Source organism: Colius striatus, chromosome 4 (assembly GCF_028858725.1).
Source record: "Colius striatus isolate bColStr4 chromosome 4, bColStr4.1.hap1, whole genome shotgun sequence".
Classification (NCBI taxonomy): Eukaryota; Metazoa; Chordata; class Aves; order Coliiformes; family Coliidae; genus Colius; species Colius striatus.
The window spans coordinates 86,531,853-86,540,537 of NC_084762.1; positions in this window are offsets into that span (position 1 = coordinate 86,531,853).

Here is an 8,685-nt window from a genome sequence, read left to right on the forward strand (position 1 = left end):
CGCTTCCGTATTCAAGCAGGTAAATCTGTCAGTGTTTCCAAGCAGTGTTTAACATTAATTCTTAAGGAAATGGAGCACTTAATTTCTTTTAAGGTTTTTGGTTACCTCATAGATATTGTAGCAGGTCCTCACTAGTTTCCAAATGTAATGCACAATCCTTCTAAGCTGGTTTAGCTTGATTTATTGGAAAAACACATAACACCAGATGAGATTGCTGCTCAAACATTGTGATGCACCTGGCTAGGTGCAATGCCAGATATATGTCTCAGCAGATTTTGTGTTAAAATTCAAAGAAAGAATAAAGCAACAAATGTATCATATTCACTTTAATGTATATATTTCTGTGTATTTTCCTAGATGTCACATCTACTTTTAAATACCTTTAGGGATGATGACTCATCTGTAGTCCTGTGTCCACTTCTGGGCTCCCCAGCTCAAGAGGGACAGGGAACTTCTGGAGAGAGTCCAGCACAGGGCCACCAAGATGATCAGGGGAATGGAATATCATCCTTATGAGGAAAGACTGTGGGAACTGGGGCTATTTAGTCTAGAGGAGACTGAAGGGAGATCTCATTAATATTTACAAGTATATAAATGGTGGGTGTCAGGATGTTGGGACATCTCTTTTTTCTATTATACCTAGCAACAGGACAAGGGGTAATGGGATGAAGCTGAAACACAAACAGTTCCACTAAAACATAAGAAAAAATTATTTCACTGTTCAGGTGAGGGAGCCCTGGCACAGGCTGCCCAGGGAGAGTGTGGAGTCTCCTTCCTTGGAGGTCTTCAAGACCCTCCAGGACACATTCCTGTGTGATTTGATCTAGGTGGACCTGATTGAGCAGGAAGGCTGGACTAGATGATCTTGAGAGGTCTCTTTCAACCCCTACCATTCTATGATGCTATGATATCCTTATGCAATAAAAAATAAGATCTCTTATGTACCATGAAATAATAAGTATATTGGGCCTTTATTTCTATGAGGAGGAATTACATATATTGCATATGCATTTATATTACACAGTATATGTATTATATAGGTTTTTATTCAGAACTCTGAATATATTGGGTTACAGTCTTGTGAAATGCCATTATTCAGCTTCATTATCTATACTTTTTTTCTTTTAATCCTGATTTTTTTTTTATTTCTAATCTGTTCTTAGCTTTGGCAGTGCCCTTGACATGACACTTTAAGAACAGATGTCTGAATCATATAAATATGATGTAATGGAGTATTAACAGAAAGAATATACATGGGCTTTATGACAGACTTGTCAAGGAAACCGTGACAAGCTTTCTTGTCTTGGCATCTTGATATAAAATTCCTACTGCTTAATTCACAGAATCACTGAATCACAGATTGATAGGGATTGGAAGGGACCTCTAAAGATCATCTAGTCCTGCTAAAGTAGGTTCACCTTGATCAAGTCACATATGAAAGTGTCCAGGTGGTTTTTGAAAACCTCCAGAGAAGGAGACTCCACACCCTCCCTGGGCAGCCTGTGCCGGGGTTCCCTCACCTCAGCAGGAAAGAAGTTTTTCCTTGTGTTTAAGCGGAATTTTTTTTGTATTTCAGCTTATGTCCATTACCTCTTGTCGTGTTGCTAGATACAACGAAAAAAAAGTGCTGCCCCATCCTCTTGACATACACCTTTTAGATACTTGTAAGTGTTAATGAGATCTCTCTGTCTCCTCCAGGTTAAGCAGCCCCAGTTCCTGCAGCCTTTCCTCATAAGGAAGATGCTCCAGTCCCCTGATCATCTTGGTGGCCCTGTGCTGGACTCTCTCCAGAAGTTCTCTGTCCCTCTTAAGCTGGGGAGACCAGAAGTGGACACAGGACTCCAGATGAATCACTATCACTAAAGGTGTTTAAAAGAAGTAGATGTGGCACCTAGAAGCATGGTTTAGTGATGGGCTTGTAAGTGCTAGACTAGCAATTGGATTGGATGATCTTAAAGGTCTTTTCCAATTTATGTGATTCTATGATTCTGTGTATGATCAATCCCATTTTACCAACATTGACATGAGCTACATGCATCTAGAGTAAGCAGATCGTATGCTCTAGATTATTTGGAGCACTGAGCACATTGTGCTAGAAGCAGGAAAACCCTTAACAATAGAGAGGTAGTGGTCTTTAATTAGCTTTACATTGAGCAGAGAGTCAACTTTTGTATGGCTCTGTCTGCAGGTAGAGCTGCATCTACTGCCCCATAGGCTTTAGCAGAACAGCAGTTTTGAAAGCTCAGGTGAACCTGTGCCTCCACCCAGCACAGCTGTTTGCAGAAGGACTCTCTAGCAATACTTTTTACATCCTTCCCCCACACCTACTTTGCATGATCCCCTGCAAAAAGCCATGTTCTCATAGGATACCCACTTCAGAGGCAAAGCCAGCTGAAGGACCTACTGTCCCCTCCTGTCTTCTCTGCTCTGCTTGCTTATTTGTGTCCCTGATTCACGTCTTAGCTGAGCTAGATCAAATGCTTTGTGGGCTGTCTTGAAAGCCAGATAACTAAAACAGCTCCATTTAGATTAATTCTCTTCTAATTTTTAATTATAGAACACACTGAACATAGTCTGCAAGTATTTGTCTCAGCACAGCTGAGGAGACAGCCAGCTGGAGAGCAAAGGGAAGGCAGGATGGATGGGGGTAGTAAGGGGAAAAGACAGCAGAACTTTTAAAGCTTGTCCACGGCTAAAACTAATATCTGGTGCACTATTCTTGATTGTTGTACGAATAAGCCAGCAGCAAATTTCTGATCTCTGAAGCAAGGAAGAGTCACAAAGATAATTATACTTCAAAGAAGTAATTCTTCCTTGAGCTTCTCTTGTAACAGCATGGTTCAGCTGCTGTCCCTGGACTCTGTTGGAGGCAGTGGCTGTCCCTCGCATTTCCCAGTGCTCCACATGCATGTAGAAACACAAGGCACAGGTCAGGATGAGCTCCTACACAGTCCCAGGAATGAGTGTACAAAACAGTAACATTGTGAAGTTTCCTGCTTTACTCTGTATTCTTTTCCTAACAATTTCTAACTTTCTGCTTGCATATGACCATCAGAGAACAATACAAAGTGACCCCAAGGTCTTCTTGATGACAATAGTTAATTTAGAATCCACGATATATGTATTCCCATGTGCTTTATCTTGTATTTATCTATCACTGAATTGCATATGGCTTCTATAGCACAACCAATACCTTAGGGATCATAAATGTCTTTTCCAGCTGTAATGATTCTAGGATTCTATGTCTCCTACTGCAGCTGAAGGAGAAGGTCCTCCACATCACCCTAGGTTGGCAAATCTCTCCCAGATGTATACCCCACTCTCTGTGTCAGACTTAGCCTGTACTTGCCATTCTATCCATCCCTGTTTCCTTTCTCTGTTTATTCTCTGCTTCCCTTCTTTCCTGTAAGACCTGGTACATGATCATGCCACATAGTGCAGTGCTGGTAAAGCCTCAGATGGCACCACATCTTACATCATGGGAGAGTCAAAGGGAAGTAGAAAAGTTGATGAGAGTTCTATAAAACCAGCCACAAAGAAAAAAATGGGATCATTTATTCTAAGTAAGAGAAAGATGTAGAAGGAACATGACATCCCTCTGGGAATACGACAAGTTGCTGCTAGAAGGCAATAATAACCTGTTCTCAGTGTTCATGATTGAAAGCCTTGACCTGCAGCCAACCTCACGGTCACTTTGAGACAGAGGATGAGGAAGGTCTGAGAGATGCAGCTTGGACGAGAAATGGGGAGGCATTCATTTTCTCCTTTGAAATTTGGCCACTGGAGCTACTCTGCTCCTCAACAGACAGCAGGCTCTGCCTCCCAGGCTGCCATAACCACAAAGGAGAAGAACCTGCTCCAGCACAGGCCCTTCCCCAGGCTGCATCCTTCAGGGACAACCTTCTCCTGCCAGGGCTCTCCCTGGCAGCAGCTCCTGCAGGAAATCTCCCCCCTCTGCATCCTGGGGCCCTCCCAGGCTGCAGGATGGGTCTGTGCTTCTGCAGGGTGGCCACCTACAGCCCCACTGATCAGCCCTGGGCATCGGCAGCCAATATGCAAAAGTAGAGCTGTTTATGCCTTGTGCAGAGGCCTGGATCTCTCATGGTCTGCAGGAAAATGGAATCTTCATGGGGAACAAGGATGTCTGTGCCCTGGTGGGTTGAGAGAGGAGCATGTAGGTTCCAGACAAGGTGAGAAATGGGGCTCTGAACAATGAGCAGGTCCAGGGATGCAGAGGAGGGGGTCAGGGGACCAGTGCAAATCCTTCCTCAGGCCCTTGAGATGCCACTGCCCTAGAGGACTCTCTTCCTCATATTCCCAACGTTAGAGGGGCAAAGGGGCAAAATCCTACAGCCTCAAGAAACAGAACTCACACATGAGGAGGGTTTTGAATGAGGGTCAGTTGGTTATTTGGTGTCTCTGACTCACTGCTACACATATTTCATTTAAATCCAGATCAACAGTTGTATTATGGGCTCTTAGTCCCATTCATTCACAGTCCTCTACCTTCTGTTCATGGGAATTTAAACCAGACACTGCTTGGCCAGCCTCTGCATGCCAAATTTAATGACAAGGGACAAATCACCCTGAGAAAACGCATATGCAGCTCCCCACACTAAATCACAGAGACTAAATCATGCACTCTGCCAACCATGATCAGGATGAAAAGTAGTTGACTTCATGAACACTCCCCTTAATTTAAATAAAGGGGTATGCCAGTTATTTTTAATTTATGAGTCCCCCACATCACTGCTGGTGGCCAGTGCTTGTGGTATATTGTTGTAATGCATTGAGCAGATATTAAATACTGCCAGTACATCCTGTAACATAAATTCTCTCTGTCTATCCTGTTTTTAACTTTGACAGTCGACAGTTGTGTGGGGTCTGAAACTTGCCATTCTTGTTCTTTTCATCAAATTGGATTTCAGCAAATTTGTTTTTGTGATTAGGAGGTTGTAAACTTCACCTAGTTTTGTAGGATACACTGGTGGCATAGACAGCATTTACAACAAACTACACTAATAATCTAGGTGAGCCTGCTTCTGCAGGGGGGTTGGACTGGATGATCTCTAAAGGTCCCTTCCAACCCTACCATTCTATGGTTCTATGATTCTATGATATTCTGTATTTTAGAAGCTAGAAGGTGAGTTCCCATCTCAGAGATGTCTCTTTTTTTGTCATTTCAGCTATGTCTATATGATGATGTCCTCAGCAAATGTTTGCTTGTTAAGAACTGTATCTCAATTAACCTGAATGGTTTTCAAATTGAAACAGAAAAAGAAGCACAGGAAAAGACTACATAAAGCAATTCATAGAGAATTGCTGCAAATTATTGTCAGCTTGAAACTCTGAGATGGACCAAAGGTAAATCACTGCTTTCTGAAACCAAGATAAAATGATCAATGATTTTTTCCCTCCCTGTTGAATTTGAAGAGAAAACAACCTAGCTCTTGAATTCACAGGACTGAATTGTTCTGCAACCACAGAACATTTTTAGCTGTTTAAAGACAAAGCAGCCTTGTATGATTTTGTCATGCTCATAGCCCTTCCTGTCTTGAATCAACGGCTGAGTCTCTCTTTATGGTAACCCAGCCTATGCTAAGCTGAAGACCGAGTATGTTCCCTCATCAAGTAGCAGGAACTCCTTGTGCCAGGATTGGCTACAACATAGGGTAAAATTTGCTCCAGCAGAACAGACTGAGGTTCCTCTTGTGAGATGAGTGTTTGGTGGAAGCTGACACTCAGGAGAAAGGGCATCACCAGAAAAACTGAACTAATTTCATAGAATCCCCATAAGACAGTGTTATGCCCAGGAAGGTCTCATCCTCACCTTTAATAACCCCATCTTTGAACCATAAAACAGAATTTCTTCTTAGATTCTTGCTCTGTTCTTAGCTATCACATGCTCTGACAAGCAGTCTCCTTCCTGTACAAAAGTCACAATAAAAAGCATGCAAGACCATCAGAGCAGGGCAGCCCCTACTGAAGGGGAAGCTGGGAGAAGCAGCTCGCTCAGTAGTTCCGTTCCAGTAAGTAAAGTGTGATCAAAACACGCAAGTAATTGTTGTCTATTTTTAGTTTGGAGGTGGGCAGAATAATAATGCTCTAATGTAACTGTTACAAAACTTTCATTACTGTTAAATTAGAAGGACGGCACCTCAAAATCAGAAATGCAAAGCTGTGATTTCTGTAGCAACCAGAACTGCATTAAACATGTTTGAACACCTCAAAAGAATATCTTTATTCTAAAAAGCTTCTTATCTAGAAGACTATGAATCTCAGCTTTTGCATATTAGCTGTGGCCAGGATTCACGTTGCCTGATACTACATGAATTGCAGGAAGTTTGTTTTCAGAACAAGGTTTACATCCCAACTTTGCAGATGAGTCAGGAGGGAGTTCCTGTGTCTTAAGCTTGAGGAAACTAGACCAGAATCAAATCTGAAACAAAATGTGAGTATCATATTCAGCATAGAGCACGCAAGCCTGCATGCATGCAGTGGAGACCTCTTAGGTGTGGTCAAATGGGAATTTCCTGACTTTGTTAAGAAGTAAATGCTAACCCATGGAACTTAGCAACTCTTCTGCTTTCAAGAAAAAAATCCCACAAAGTAAGAAAATGGTTTTCTCTTATAATGAGACAACTTTTCTTGAGCTGTAGCCATACTTTTGCTCCACAAGTCTTTCTTGGTCATAGAATTCTGCTCATTAAAGACTTCCAGACTACCAGTTGGGTAAAATTGAACTCTCATTCTCTGGGATCCCAAGGAACATCACTTTTTTTTTGTCTGCCAAGACACTGCTGCTTATTGTGAGCTATTCCCTGACTTCCTTCTTCCCATTCCCATGAAACTGACAGATCCTTGCATCATTATGTGTCTGCTTTAAAAGTACTCTGCACTGTAGTCCACTCCACTTTTCTTCCACTTGTGCAGAGTTAAGTCAAAGGAGACAGTTAGGCGGCATGAGCAGGAAATGAGACAATAACAAAGATGAAATATACCTTCAGGAAATTCTCAAAGTCCTTGAAGAAACAATGGGGAAGATATTAATTAAGGAATGCCTATTTATTTGACTCCAGTGAGATTAAACTCCAAACCTTGATATTCCTATCTAGACAGGACAAAGGAGATAGTGCAAGTGGTTGTGGCTGGAAATGAGAGTTTGATAATGAGAGAAAAATAGGATGAGATGTGACTTTCAAAAGGACTAAGGTGAGAGAAATAACCTGAGGCAATAAACTGATGTGTGCACTAGGCATAGACAATTTTTGCTGCTGGGATTTTTCCTTCTGCCTTCTTTTGCAGGCATTTTTGTTTGTTTGTTTGTGGTTTTTAAAATATATATATTTAAAAGAGTAAGCAATTACTTTGTTTGGAAGTGAGCTTTTAGCCTCACTCTCAGTCACTGTTCACACACTCTTGAGAGCAAGTATTTTGTACTGATGGAACCAATTATGCTCCCACAGCCGCAACTGTCTGCTAGGTGGCACTGAGGGTTTTTGAACCTTGAGATTGCAATTGAGCAAGATCATAGCAATGAATGAGGCTGGTTTTGACACAAGGGAAATGTACTCCAATCATCCTGAATACTAGTCCTCAATACTGTACCCTTCAATCATGCTTCTTGCTTTGTAGCTATTATGCCCTACTTTATATTTTCTTTCTGTCCTCATGATCTTTCTGTCTGGGATTAAGTGGAATACATAATCCTAAACTGCATAGCAAGGAAGTGATGTTTAGGAATCATAGATAAAACACCTAGGCCTTTCTAATTGATCAGCTATGGACACAAGAGAAACTTGGGTCATTGAGGAGCAGTTTGTGATTCTAGAATTGCCATCTCCTCTGTACTCACACTGATTTCAGGAAAGTTTTGAAAGACAGTTAAGCCTGATGACAATATCTATGTTTCTGCACAAAAATAAAATAACTTCAAGTAAAATCTGGTATTTGTTGGAACTGATCTCTCTGGATATTTCGGGCCCCAGAGCAGTACAGGTAGCTCCTTTCCTAATCAGTGAGGTATCTCTTTGTATTGTTTTCAGATCTGAGCAAATGATTTACTGGGTTTTATGTCTCTTACAAAATTTTCCACCTATACTTGTGCTCATGAAGTATATTCTTAAAGACATAGGCAGATGTGGGCATAAGTATACCTGCAACCATGTAACAGTATGTAATGACATATAGCCATTTCTGTTTCTTATTAAAACTCACTGAATTGAAAAGCACTTAGAAGGCACTACCATACAAGACAGAGGGAAATAGCAGTCCTATCTTGGCTAAGCTTTATTTTTGTCTGAGTTCCTTCCCCTCCATGCTGCACATCACTAACATTTCTAGTAGCAGTTGAAGAATGATTACATTCCCCCTCCCACTTTGCTTCCTCCTCTCACCTTCTTGCTTTTGTTCTCTCTCTAGAATTGCAAAGCTTGTTCACCTCAAAAATACAACTCATTTCTATTGGTGTCTAAGGTCCAGAGACTCAGAGCATTCTACCTTCTTGCTGAAGTAACCCCTCTGTCAGTGTTGGTGAGTGAGATATTGTGGCAAGCAGGCTTTGGAAAGCAACTACAGGGAGTGGATTCTTCCCTCTTTCTCACTGTTGAAAATGGGAGATACTTCACTGATTTTGCCAAGTGAAAGAAAAATCAAGCACCACATTCACTATTCAGCACAGATCAG